We start from the raw sequence: 15702 nt of genomic DNA, 5'->3' as shown, positions 1-15702 counted from the left end.
GAGAGGACTGATCTTCAAAATATACAAAGAACGCAGGAAACTAGACACCAAAATACCAAATAACCCTATTAAAATATGGGGTACAGAACTGAAGAAAGAATTCTCAATAGAGGAAATCAAAAAGGCTGAATGACACTTAAGAAAGTACTCAACATCCTTAGCTATCAGGGAAATGCAAATCAAAACAACTTACTCCTGCCAGAATGGCTAAAATTAGGAACACCAATGACAACTTATGCTGGAGAGGATGTGGAGAAAGGGGAACACTCCTCCACTGCTGGTGGGAGTGCAAACTTGTACAGCCATTTTGGAGATCAGTATGGTGATTCCTCTGGAAAATGGGAATCAGTCTACCACAGGACCCGGCAACCCTACTCTTAGGCATATACCCAAACAATCCACATCCATGCAACAAAGACATCTATTCAACTATGTTTGTAGCAGCATTATTTGTAATAGCAAGAACCTGGAAGCAACCTAGATGCCCCTCAACTGAAGAATGGATAAAGAAGATGTGGCACATTTACATAATAGAATACTACTCTGTGGAAAAAAAATGGAATCTTGAAATTTGCAGGCAAATGGATAAAACTTGAATAAACCATCCTAAATGAGGTAACCCAGTCACAAAAAGAGGAACATGGTATGTACTCACTCAAATATGGATTTTAGACATAGAGCAAGGGATCTCCAGCCTATAATTCACACTGTCAGAGAAACTAGGATACAAGGAGGATTCTAAGAGATTCATACAATGTCCCTCACAGAAGGGGAGAGGAACAAGATCTCCTGAGCATATTGGGAGTGGGGAGGCAGTGAGTGGAGAGGGAGCTAGGGGAAAGAGAAGGGGGAGGAGAGGAAATCATGTAGGACTAGGAAGATTGAGTCAGGGGGCAGAGAAAGAGAGAGAGAGAGACAGAGAGAGAGAGACACAGAGAGAGAGAGACAGAGAGAGAACATAAAAACAGAGCCATTATAGGTTTGAAGAGGAAACTGACTCTAGAGAAATGTCCAGAGACCTACAAGACTGACCCCGACTAACAATTAGAACAACAGTGGAAAGGCTGCCATAAATGCCCTTCCCTGATAATGAGATTGATGACTAACTTAACTTATCCACCATCATAGAGCCCTCATCTAGTAGCTGATGGAAACAGAAGCAGACACCCACAGCTAAACACTGAGCCAAACTCCTGGAATCCAGATGCAGAGAGGGAGGACAAGACCAGGCTACAGAAACCCAAAGAGGCAGCTGACCTGAACAAGGAGGAGCTAAAGGGCCCCCAGACTGATAGCTGGGAATCCAGCATTGGACCAACTCAGACCCCTTGAACATGGGTCTCAGTTAGAACCCTTAGGCAATCTAAGGGACCTCTGACAGTGGAACCAGGATGTATCCCTGGTGCACAAAAGGACTTTGGGAGCATGTTCTCCATGAAGGGATACTCCCTTAGCCTAGAGGCAGGAGGGAGGGCCTAGTACCTACTCCAAATTACTTGACAGATTTAGATGACCCCTCCAGGAATGGGATGCGAGGGTGGTCTGGGGGCATGGGATGTTCAATATGATTGGAATGCTTTCTCCCCCTTGCCCTCTCCTCCCCCATGTGTGTGGTGTATATGTGAAGGCATCAAGATTGCAGAACAGTGACTCACAATCAGGCATGATGTTGGCCCCCAAAGAACATTTGGTGATGTCTGATCACATTTCTGATTGCCATACTTGGGAGGAGAAGTTAGTGTGTAAGGAGTACAGTTTTTCCTCCCGCCGCCTAGTCCTGTCCTGCCGCCACGCCAGCCCCAAATAATACACAGCGACTCTGTATTTGATACAATGCTGTTGGCCTGGTTACTTGCTTCTTATCCGCTAGCTCTGTCTTAATTATTAGCCCATTTCTATGTATTTCCACGTGGTCTCCTTACCGGGGAGTGGGGCAGGCATCTGGTCTCCCCAGTCTCTCCATCTTGACCCCCATTACTACTTCCTATTTCCTCCTTGTCTCCTAGTCCCTCCTGTCTTCCTTTCCTATTGGCCAACAGTCCTTTATTCATTAACCAGTATGAGAAACATATATACATAATGGCATCTCCCATCATTAGTGCTAGCATTGTTTTTGATAGAGGATAAGGATGCTGTTGAACACCCAATGGTGCACCGAGCACCCCACAGTAAAGTAGTATTTAGTCCAAATGTCACCTGACCAAAAGCTGTCATGAGGAAGGACCCAAATGAGCATTAAGGAGGCTATTTTCTTCTCACTAACTGAGAAGAGCTGTTGTGACTAGCTCCGGGTTTTAGAAGATTAAGGAGGTAGAATTAAGGAGGGGGAAATGTGAGACTGGAGCCTAAAAAGTAGTTAGGGAGTCATTGAGATGATACAAGTAGAAAACAGGAGTGTAGCAGAGGGAGAGGGGATGGATGGGTGGTGGGATGATAAAGAAAGTGTTGTGACTTATTGGACAATAGAAAAAACTACTGAACTGAATCAGCCTGTGTATTTTAAAGATGTGTTGACCTCTAAATGGAAACCCAGGATATATGTTACATTAAAGAAGGGGTTTCACAGGAGAACAAAATCTATGGATTCTATCAAAATTAATAAAGATTTGATTTGAACTGACAGACCTTTTAATAAGGAGAAGTGATAGTTCATCAGCTGATATGACAATTCAACATGTCAAAAAGAAAACTCTTTCTGTAAGGGTCAGGTCAGGGTTCTGTTTTTGTTTTTATAGAAAAATAGGAAAACACTTCTTCAATGAAGTCTAAAGACCTTGGATATCTAGATGTCTAAAGAAGAAGAGAAAACAATCTGGAAACAATCTGGAAAAATTACTAAGCAAAGAAAAAGATCTGGACTAATGGTACAAATATTCTCTATAGGATAAGATCTTACTACCTAAAAGGAAAATCTCTCTACTTCTCTAAATATATGTAGTCCTGACTCAATAAAAAATTAAAGATGGCTTTGTAGTTAGAGTGTGGCTCTCTCCTTCTCTAAATCCAAACATGTTGTTAGAAGAAAAATTCAGAGTCTCTGTCACATCTCAGAAGAGTCACCTGGCATGGGACAGAAGAAAACTAAAGCCTAGGAACTATTGTTGACACAAATCTGTTTTAGTTCATACTTAATTCTGACTCTTTAGAACCTCTCTTTTGATATAATACTATCTTAAGACTTAAACTTTTCATTTTGGTATTAATAATGTTTTTTCCCACAGTGAACAATAAATTTTTCCTAACAGTTATCTCTGAAGAAGGATGATGGGGTCCCATAACAATGATTTTACCTGGTCCATAATAATGCCATTGAGGTGATAAAGACCACTGAAAGATTGGCTTGAACTACAAACTGTTCTGGACAATTCCAAGGTGGCTAGCTGAGATGGTCCACCTTCTTATACCACTCTAGCCAGAACTTTTACAGGATCCCAAAGAGATACTACAGGATCCCATAGAGATACCATCAACACCACCCCCTCCCAAGACAGGAAGAAGTAATTCTAAGAAAATAATAAAACGATGCCGCCTTCTTCCAGTAGGTAGGGAGGATGGTCTTCAGTTTTCTCAGGGTTGGATAACTGTAAGGGGTTGGTAATAAGTTGTTATAAGTTTGGGGCAGAAAATAGAGATTAGACTTAGGATCATGTATGGAATAGAAACAAAAGGATGGATATGATAGGATAATAAGGTAGATTATTATATTTACTTGTAAACTAAAAAAGCAACTATCAGTTTTAAATAATTTGCATTGGCATGGATTCTTGTATATTGATACAAATTAAAAATTATTTTTGTTACATTGTATGTATGTTCCTACTTCTGCTTAAAATTTTTTGTATGTTGAAATAAATGTAAAATTATTTTTGTTATATGTATATATGTTTTAATTTCTGTTTAAAATTATTTTGCATATTAAAACAAATGTAAAATTATTTTGCTATATTGCATTTATGTTCCTATTTCTGTTTAAAATTTTTTATATATTGAAACAAATGAAAAATTATTTTTGTCATACTGTATATATGTTTTGTATATGTTTAAAATATCTTTATATATTAATACAAATTAAGGTTATTTTTGTTATATTGCATTATACATTTCTACCTCTGGTTAAGATAGTTTTACATGTTGTCATAATTTCAAAGTCATTGTCCTGATACTATACATCTCTTTACAGATTGTTTTATAATGAGAAGCTTTAGTCTTTAAGGTGTACATGTTATTAAGAAGTACAGGTCAATAGTCACCCATAGCTGTCAAACTTATAGTCAGTTAGGTTTTCTAGGTGTGCAGAGATATATTCCATAAAGGTAATCTTCAGACACTTCAAAGACCTACAGAATATGGCATTAAAATAACTTAGAGTTCTGTTGACATGAGACACAACTGCTCCTGGCAGCAGTGATCTACTCCTGAGAGAATTATGGACACTGAAGACATTCTATATGGAGCTCGTTTTCTTTTTGGCAAAACAGGCCTATTGGGTAAAGAACTGCCCTTGCCTTGGCTGCTGACAATAAACATGTTGTCCAATCTGAACAAGCAGGATACCAGGAAAAGTGACTTCCAAACCTTGCCGAGACAGGGTAGGACAGTTCTTCAAGTTTTCCTGCTTCTGAAATTGGTCTGTCAGATATTCTAGGTCTATAGCCAAATTTGAATGCCCCAACATTGCCAGGCTGCTGGGTGTTTCTGTCATTTCTTGAATTTTTTGGAAGTCACTTTCTTTCACTTCCTGCTTAGTCAGGTAATATTTTCCCTTTTAGGTCTTTGATGGGACTGAAAACTAGATAGTTACAGCTACAATTCTCTCAAATCTTAGCTAAGAGCATATTAGGTAGAAGGCAAACTTTTCAGGAAAGGACAACTATTGGAGTAATCTCTGTAATTTGCTAGTTACCTATGGTCTGTACATCTAGAATGTGTTTCTTGCTTAATGTTGTTGTTGGTTGTAGTTTGATTTTCATTTATGTTATTATCTTTTCTTTCTTCTGAACAATTTTTGATAATTTCTCTTATTGTACATAGTTTTATGTTAGGATTAGAACGTTCTTAATTAGACAAAAAAGGGGAAATGTGGAAATTTGGCCATTTGATCTAATGAAAATGGAATGAAGTAGGTTGGCCTGATGGGAGTGGTTTTCTCTGAGGATATGTGACCCCTTAAGAAACAAGGGAGGATGGTCATATGCCCATTTTGTATGTGGAAGATTTCCTGACACCATGGCTTGGTGACCTGGTCTGGAGCTTCCCCATCCTTCCCTGGTGGACAAAGCGATTCCCTTAAAGTGTTGACCCAAAAAGTGACTGTCCTGCTCATTTGGTGGTCTCTCAATTGCTGTCAATCTTTCTCTGACTCCTAAAAAGAAATCAGCTTTATTACAACAGACACCTTGTCTGTTATATTCACTACCTACATCTCTGTCCTAAATCATGCATATTTTTTCAATGATATGCTGACTTCCAAAGTGTACAAGTTTGTACTCCTACCAACAATGGAGGAGTGTCCCCCTTGCTCCAAATCCTCACTTGCATGAGCTGTTGTTTGTGCTTTGATTTTAGCCATTCTGACAGGTATAAGATGGAATCTCAGAGTCATTTTGATTGCTTAGGATGTTGGCTTAGGATGTTGAACATCTCCTTAAGTGTTTCTTGGCCATTTGTGATTCTTCTGTTGAGAATTCTCTGCTTAGGGCTGTACCCCACTTTTTAAAAAAGATTTGTTTATTAATTATGCATACAGTGTTCTGCTTGCATGCCTGAAGGCCAGAAGAGGGCACCAGATCTTATTATGGATGGTTGCAAGCCAACATGTGGTTTCTGGGAATTGAGCTCAGGACCTCTGGAAGAGCAGCCAGTGTTAACTGCTGAGCCATCTCTCCAGCCACCTGTGTGTCATTTTTTAATTGGATTATTTGATTTGTTGAAGTATAGTTTCTTGAGTTATTTATATATTTTGGAAATCAGCCCTTTGTTGGATGTGGGGTTGGTGAAGATCTTTCCTCATTCTGTAGACTGCTGTTTTGTTCTATTGACACTGAATTGAAGACCCAGACTTAAATCTGGACACCTAAGAACACCTGATTTTTGACAAAGAAGCCAAAATTATACAATGGCAATAAGAAAGCATCTTCAAGCATTTCATTATTTATTTATCTGCTCCAACTTTTATTCTGTCTCTCTGTCTTTTTTAAATCATTTATGGCTAGCCTTTCCCTCATCCACCCCCCCCACACACACACATACATACACTCAGGTACAAACTTGGGGCTGCTCTGCTGGTTCTGATTCCAATCCCACAAAGACAGCTTCTGACATATGGCACCCGAACAGGGGCTGAGTATGGAGGACATAAGTGATGGACATATGGCACAACAACATGAGGCCATACAGACAGTGCGGACATATGGTGCCAAATGCAGAACTGAGTACGGGGGACAGAAGTGATGGACACCGCAGAGGAATAGACACTGTGGGTGTTCAAGTGTGAAGAGAAAACTTGGATAAAAGAAGTAAAGTGCGGTGAGTGAACGTCAGGAGTAAAACTGTATATAATTGCCAATATGAAACAGGAAAATATTAGTCAGATGATAAAGAAATGCAGTATGGTTAGTTAACCTTGAGAATGAAAACGTGTATAATAGTAGATATGAAACAGAAAAGTATTAGTCAGATGGTAAAGAAGTGAAATGTGGTGAATTAGCCTCCGGAGTAAAAAATGCATATAATTGTAGATGTGAAACAGAAATATCAGTCAGATGATAAAGACGTGAGTTAGTTAACCTCGAGGGTAAAAATGTATATAATTGGAGATATGAGACAGAGAAATATTAGTCAGATGATTGTATATTTAATTGTATATTTTAATAGCCAAGAGAGCTGGAGTAAAGCAGGAACAAGTATAGAAAGGTTTAGAATTTCTAAGTTTTGTAAGGATCCTTCCCCCTTGCAGAAGTCACTGCTACTGTAGCTGTCTGCAACCATCTCAAAGCAGTGCCTGGACTTGGAGAAGCAAAGGTGCAGCCCTGCATAAACACAAGGTCAGCAAGACTTGCGGGTGCTAAGAGCTCAGAGTTGCTACAATAGTGGTTGTTGACTTGTCAAGAAGCTGCAGTCACAGATGAGCTGCAGTGGGCCAGCCCAGGCCCAGAAAGCAAAGGCAAGATAAGGCCAGGCCTAGTCTAGAAGCCCACAGCTTTGGGAGCTGCTTGCCTTGACCAGCCAAGTGTATGCAAAAATTAATGCAGCCTTAATGTTTTAAGACCTTATAGAAAAAAAAAAAAAGGTGACATAGATGAATTTATTGGGATTTGTTCAGATTTTGGATAATTCAAGGGTTAGCTATAGCAGCTTCATTACAAGAGATTTCAATTAAGGATGTTTCATTTCAACAAACTAATCATGGCCTAGGGAAAAGGAAGACTTAAAGATATATGCATGTATGTATATTCTATATGTATGGTGTAGACACACGTGTGTGAAGTGTGATTGTGAATGTGTGAATCCTAACAAAAGGTACTAGTTGAATTGCTTGGGATATAGTAAAACAAACAAACAAAAAAGACATCAGGTCAGTGTTAAGGGTTGGTGATCTGTGTGTGTAGGCAGGAACTGGCCAAATTCAGCATGACCTGAGAGCCAAAGGAGCCTCTATGGATGGTTCAATAGAGTTTAGCAGAGGAGAGGATACAGAAATGCTCTTATTTTTGTGGTTAAATAAATTGAGAGAATGGAGGTTAATATAAGATTTGAGAAAAGCTATTGAGAAAAAGCCTCAGGGAACTGCAGCCTTGTTAGGCCCCACCTAGGAAGGTGTCAGTGAAGATGCAAATGAGGCCATGCCAGCTAATGAAGACTTTACAGCTTGGATTAGAAAAGACTACTTACAAACTATAAATAATTCAAAAATTATTGGGAATTATGACCCTATTGAAAAGTGTTTACAGGGGATCTTGACCCCCCTGAGTGAGATTCTTAAGGGCAGTTGTGACTCTAGTTCATCTAGACAGCTCACAGAAGCTGCTAGACAAACCCTAACTCAAATAGAGCATGCAATTGATGTGCCATGGAGTTCTGAAAACATAAATTCAAAAAATAAGGAGAGGGGAGTCGCCCCCAGTCTCCACATGATGCTTTAAATCATACACTCTTCCTTTTACATTTTTTGAATGTGGATGCAGGTAAGCAAGCAATCTGCCATGGACAGATTCTGGAGACTTTTGCTCAAGTCAAATGGAAAGATCCATCCATGTACCAGGTAATGGAAAGGACCCGATCCTGTCCTAATATGGGGTCAAGGGGAAGCATGTGCTTTCTTGCAGGAAGAAAGTGAGGCCTGGTGGCTGCCAGACTGTTTGGTGAGATGTTTGGAACAGAGAAAAACCAGACTTGAGACCGAGAGAACCTGTCCAAGTTAGCTCAAGTAAGACCCGCTGAACCTGTGTTCCTGATCCCCTGACGTAATTGACTCTACAGTCCAAAAAAGAAAGAAAACAATTGGTTCAAGATTTTCAGAAGGAAAGAAGATTGGAGATTTGCTGTTTGGTTTGAGATTTCCAGTTTCTCAATAAGCCTGCTGCATTGATTTCCCAGACCCATGAGTTTTCATCTTGGGATCCAGCCAAGGACTGAAGCTTTAACAGTTAGATACACCACATCTTGGGACAATTGAAAGCTATTATGCCACACGTGATGTGTGGCAAAAGCCCCTCTTCAGTATTTGTGCAGGCAATGGACAAAAGTTTTTCAGTTAATATTTAGTACTCAAGGACTGTGGTATCTCAAGCTTATCTTTGGAATTTATAAGCAGCAGTGCATTGGACTTCAGAGACAGAAAAAGAAAAAGTTCAGAATTGTGGAGTTATTCATACTTCATTCACCATGAGAACATTTCATTGTCCTTTGATTGAATTGGAATTATGAAATTTGTTATTTAGTCAATTATATGTCAGTTGTTAATAATCATACTGGAATCATTAATGTTTACAACCTTTGCTATACTAGGTTAACTGTTTATGGATGAAAAAGTCAGAGCTCATTCTGTTAAGAATTAGACATGACACTTATGAATTGTTAGATACAATGTAATTGAATAGGCAGATAGAATTTTTGATATAGCTAAAGCCTGACCAATTTTTAAAGAGGCCATTTTAGGTCATTTTATCTTGATTCATCTTCTCCTTTTGCAGGTGATGCTGTAGCCACAAAAGCATATGCATTATTGAGCTTGCTTGTGAACTCTCAATGAAAAGTTGGCTCAGAGGTGTGTGGCATCAATCTATGCACTATCCCCTAATGTTCTTTATTATAGAGGCTGGTAGTCAGGGGCCTGGTAAAGTCTTTTTACCTCCAGGCAACCTAAGACAGGACACAAATGATGGAATGTGTGTTTCCCATGATGGGTAATGCTGGAAAGGGGAAGAAGACAACCTAAGACAGACACAGCCATCTGTCCTGTAGCACAGGTATTATTTAATTATATTAAAAAGGAGGAATTTGTCAGTGGCCATAAAGATGGCTGCACTCCATCTTGGCACAAGAACAGAGAGTTCAAAACTGTCCTCAGCAAGTCATAAGACCTAAAGGTCAAAGGTGTGGCTACAGTAGGGTGTTTAGTTTAGTATTCTAAATAACAACAGACCTGAATCTGAGGTGTGGCTACTCCTGAACCTCAAGGCTAAGGGACAAGACGTTGAAGCTAAGGAGTGGTTATTAAACCCTTAGAATAAGTGAGGAAGAAAAGTCTGTTTGTTCTGTATACATGATACCATGCTTCCTTTTTTGGTTAAGGTATATAGGAGTGGTGAAAAATAAACTCATGGCATTTCAGTAACTGACTGATCTGCCCTCCTGACTTAAAAAAGAAAGGAAGGAAGGAAGGAAGGAAGGAAGGAAGGAAGGAAGGAAGGAAGGAGGAAGCATCTTCAACTAATGGTGCTGGTCTAACTGGAAGTTACCATATAGAAAAATGCAAATAGATTCCATAGATATCACTCTGCACAAAACTGAATCCAAGTGGATAAAATACCTCAACATAAATTCAGTTACACTGAACATGATAGAAGAGAAAGTACGGAATAGCCTCGAATGGGCACAGGAGACAACTTCCTGAACAGGACACCAATAGTGAAGACCTTAAGATCAATAATTAATAAATGTGACCTCGTAAAACTGAAAAGTTTCTGTAGGCAAACAAGGTCACCCATGTTTGTAAAAGAAACTTTAATAAAGCTTAGCTCACATGTCCACCTTCCAACATTGATAGTGGAAGACTTCAACACCCAGTTCTTACCAATGGACAGGTCATCCAAATAAAAATTAAACAGAAATAATGGAGCTACTAGATGTTATGAACCAAATGGACCTAACATATCTACAGAACATTTCACCTAAACACAAAGAAATACACCTTCTTCTTAGCACCTCACAGAACTTTCTCCAAAATTGACCACATACTCTGTCACAAAGCAACTCTCAACAGATACGAGAATATTTAAATAATCCCCTGTATACTATCAGACTACCACAGAATAAAGCTGTGTTTCACCAACAACAGAAATAAAAATAAGCCTACAAACTCATGGAAACTGAACAACTCTCTACTGAATGACTTCTGGGACAAGGCAGAAATAAAGAAAAAAATTAAAGACATCCTAGAATTCAATTAAAATGAGTGCACAAACTTCTGGAACACAGTGAAAGTATTGCTAAGAGGAAAGTTCACAGCACTAAGTGCCTTCATAAAGAATTTGGAGAGATCTCATACTAGCAACTTAATAGCACATCCAAAAGCTCTAGAAAAATAAGAAGCAAGCACACTCAGGAGGAGTGGATGTCAAGAAATAATCAAACAGACCTGAAATCAGTAAAAATAGAATAAAAGGGAACAATACAAAAAATAAATAGACAAACCCTTATCCAAGCTAACTAAAAAATGGAGAAAGACTATCCAAATAAACAAAATCAGAAATTAAAAAGAAGATATAATCAAGGAAATCAAAAGAATCATTAGGTCATACTTTAAAAATCTGTACTCAACAAAATTTTAAAAATCTAAAAGAAATGGATAATTTTCTCAATAGATACTACTTATGAAAGTCAAATCAAGATCAGATAAACAATTTAAATAGACATATAACCTCCAAGTAAATAGAAGCAGTTACTAAAAGTCTCCTAACCATACACAAAAAAAGCAAAAACCAACCAACCAACCAGCCAAACAAACAAACAAACAAACAAAACAAAACAAAAAACCAAACCAAATCAAACCAAACAAAACCCAGGGACAGACAGTTTGAGTGCAGAATTTTACTAATGCAAAATTTTTACCAGACTTCCAAAGAAGAGCTAATATCAATACTCCTCAAATTATTCCACACAATAGAAATAAAAGGAGCACTGCCAAATTTATTTTATGAGTTCACAATCACTCTGACTCCAAAACCATACGAAGGTTCAACAAAGAAATTGCAGACCAATTTCCCTCATGAACACAGATGCAAAAAAGTCAATGAAATACACAATAACACATCAAAAAGATAATCCACCATGATCATCCCAGAGATGTAGGGATTGTACAACATATGAAAACTAGACAATGTAATCCACCATATAAATAAACAGAGAAACAAAACAAAGCACATGATCATTTCATTAGATGTTGAAAAGAATCCAACATCCCTTCATGATAAAAGTCTTGGAGACAATAGGGATACACAGGACATATTTAAACCCAATAAAGGCAATTTACAGCAAGCCTATAGCCAACACCAAATTAAATGGAGAGAAACTCAAAGCAATTCCACTAAAATCAGAACAAGACAGGGCTGTATAGATAGTGCTTGAAGTTCTAGCTCAAGCAATAAGACAATTGAAGGATAGGAAACAACACCCTTCACAGTAGCAACAAATAATATAAAATATCTTGGGGGTAACTCCAATCAAGTAAGTGAAAGACTTATTTGACAAAAACGTCAAGTCTGAAAAAAGAAATTGAAGAAAATATCAAAAGTTGGAACCATCTCTCATGCTTGTGAATCAGTAGAATTAACATAGTAAAAGTGGCCACATTACCCAAAGCAATCTATGGATTTAATAAAATCCTCATTAAAATCCCAACACATTTTTTTTTCTATATGACAGGGTTTGACACATTTTATTTTATATTTTTTTCATTTCTTTTTAAATTTTTTTATTTTACATATCGATTCCAGTTCCCTCTCCTTTCCTCCTTCCTTCCCCCCTCCCTCCATTTCTCCCACCCTCCCATATCACCCACCACTTTTCCATCGTATCCCTCCCCCACTCCACATGTAGGGTGATGCCTTCCTTCCAGGAGGGGTCATCTAAATCTGTCAAGTCATTTGGAGTAGGTACTAGGCCCTCCCTCCTGCCTCTAGGTTAAGGGAGTATCCCTCCATGGGGAACATGCTTCCAAAGTCCTTTTGTGCACCCAAGGATACATCCTGGTTCCACTGTCAGAGGTCCCTTAGACTGCCCAGGTCTTCTAACTGAGACCCATGTCCAGGGAGTCTTGAGTCGGTCCAACGCTGGATTCCCAGCTATCAGTATGGGGGTCCATTAGCTCCTCCTTGTTCAAGTCAGCTGTCTCTGTAGCCTGGTCTTGTCCTCTCTGCCTGCATTTGGATTTCAGGAGTTTGGCTCAGTGTTTAGCTGTGGATGTCTGCCTCTGCTTCCATCAGCTTAGAAGAGAACTCTATGATGGTGAATAAGTTAGTCATCAATGTTATTATCAGGGAAGGGCATTTATGGTAGCCTTTCCACTGTTGCTCAAATTGTTAGTTGGGGTCAGTCTTGTAGGTCTCTGGACATCTCTCTAGAGTCAGTTTTCTCTTCAAATCTATAATGACTCCCTCTTTTATGGTATCTCTCTCTCTCTCCCTCTCTCTCTTTCATCTATTCCTCCCCTGACTCAATCTTCCTAGTACCACATGCTTTCCTCTCCTCCCCTTTTCTTTCCCCTAGCTCCCTGTCAACTCAACTGGCTCCCCACTCCCAATATGTTCAGGAGATTTTGTACCTTTTTCCTTCTGTGAGGGACCTTGTATGAATCTCTTAGATTCCTCCTTGTATCCTAGTTTCTCTGGCAGTGTGAATTATAGGCTGGTGATCCTTTGCTCTATGTCTAAAATCCATATATGAGTGAGAACATACCATGTTCCTCTTTTTGTGACTGGGTTACCTCATTTAGGATGGTTTATTCAAGTTTTATCCATTTGCCTGCGGATTTCAAGATTCCATTGTGTAAATGCTCAACACAATTCTTTACAGACCTTGAAAGAACAATACTCAATTTTATATGGAAAAACAAAAACAATAACTGAAACAATCCTGTACAATAAAAGAACTTCTGGAAGTATCACTATCCCTGATTTCAAGCTGTACTACAGAGCTATAGTAATAAAAACCACATGGTATTGGAATAAAGACAGACAGGTTGAGCAACAGAATCAAATCAAATCCACACACATAATGGAAAAAAAAGAAAGAATCTTCAATAAATGATTCTAGTCTAACTGGGTGTCTACATGCAGAAGAATGCAAACAGACCCACAATGCATACCACTCAAGTCCAAGTGGATCATAGACCTCAACATAAATCCAGATACACTGAACTTGATAGAAGGGAAAATGGGGAATAGCCTTAAACATATTGTCACAGGAGACAACTTCCTGAACAAACACCAATAGCTCAGGTTCTAAGATCAATAATTAATAAATAGGATGTCATGAAACTGAAAAGCTTCTGTAAGGCAATGCACTGTCAATAGGACAAAATGATAGCCTACAGAATGGGAAAAGATTTCCACTAACCTCACATCTGACAGTTGAGGATTTTATTGCTGTGAAGATACACCATTGTCACATCAACTCTTATAAAGAAAAACATTTAATTGAGAGTGGCTCTCTTACAGTTTCTGAGGTTCCGTCCATTATCATCATGGTGGGGAGCACGGTGGCCTGCAGGCAGACATGGTGCTGAAGCTAAGCTTCCTATATATTCCAGGCAAAGGAAGTTGAACTGAGACACTAGACACTATTCTGAGTATAGGAAACCTAAAAGCCTGCACCCACAGTGACACACTTCCTCCATCAATGGCATACCTGCTAATAGTGTCACCCCTTGAGATTATGCAGGTCAATTATATTCCAACTACCAAAGAGGGCTAATAATCAAAATGCAAAAAGAACTCAAGAAACTATATATCAGTAAAACAAATAATCCAATTAAAAATGGGTTACAGCTCTGAACAGAATGAAAATTAAAGGAATCTCAGATGGCTGAGAAACACTCAAAGAATTGTTCAACATCTTTTGCCATCAGGGAAGGAAATGCAAATCAAAACTACTTTGAGATTCCCATCTTACCTGTCAGAATGGCTAAGACCAAAAATACAAGTGACAGCTCCTGCTGGAGACAATGTGGAACAAGGACTACACTCCTCCACTGCTGGTGGGAAATTGGTATGGTAGATTCTCAGGAAATTGGGAATGATCTAATTCAAGACCCTGCTATACTACTTACTCTTGGGCATATACCCAAAGGATGCTCTAGCCTACCACATGGACACTTGCTTAACTATGCTCATATCAGCTTTAGTAATAATAGCCAGGACCTGGAAACAGCCTAAGTGTCCCTCAACCAAATGAATGGATAAAGAAAATGTGGTATATTTACACAATGGCGTATTACTCAGTTGTTAAAAAATGGCATCATGATCTGGGTGGTGTTGGTGCCCATCTTTAACCCCAGCACTTTGGAGGCAGAGACATGCTGATCTTTCAGTTGGATGCCAGCCTGGTCTACAAGGTAGAGTTCCAGGACAGCTAAGTCTATATAGAGAAACCCTGTCTTGAAAACCAAAAACCAAAACCAAAACCAACCAACCAAACAAACAAACAAAAATCATGAAATTTGCAGGCAAATGGATGGAACTAGAAAAAATCATCCCAAGTAACCCAGACCCATAAAGACAAACATGGTATGTACTCACTTATAAGTTGATATTAGCTGTTAAGTAAATGACAACTATGCTATAATTTACAGACCCAGAGAGTCTAAGTAACAAGGAAGAACCCAAGAGGAGTTCGTGGATCTCATTGGGATGGGGAATCAGAATAGAATAGACGGAAGAAAAGAGTATTAGGAGAAATGACTGGAACTAGGGGGCATTTGGGGGTGGTGGGGAAACCTAGTGCAGTGGAATCTATGAGGGTGACCATAGAAAAGATTTCTAGTAATGGGGAATGTGTAATCTGAGCTGGCCACCTTCTGTAGCTAGGTAAGTCTTCAATGGTGGGACTGGGACTAGTTACAAAACCCACAATCTGCAATTTGTCCTGCCTGGAATATGTGCTGGGATAATGGTATCACAGAACTTGTGGGAGTGGTTAACTAATGACTGGTCTAACTTGAGGCACTCACTGTGAGAGGGAGCCTACATTTGACTCTGTCTGGATGGCCAGGAACCAGAATCTGAATAGTCCAGAGACCTAGGATAGACCCAAACAAAACTGGCCAAAACAGAAAAAGTCAATGAAATGATTCTTAATGATATTCTGCTATACTCATCGATTGAAGCCTCAACCAATTACCATCAGAAATGCTTCATCTAGCAACTGATGGCAGCAGATGCAGAGAGCCACAGCCAACATTAGGTGGATCTCAGGGAACCCCAT

This window comes from Phodopus roborovskii, unplaced genomic scaffold (genome assembly GCF_943737965.1).
Source record: "Phodopus roborovskii unplaced genomic scaffold, PHOROB, whole genome shotgun sequence".
Lineage (NCBI taxonomy): Eukaryota > Metazoa > Chordata > Mammalia > Rodentia > Cricetidae > Phodopus > Phodopus roborovskii.
This window is presented reverse-complemented; position numbering follows the sequence as displayed.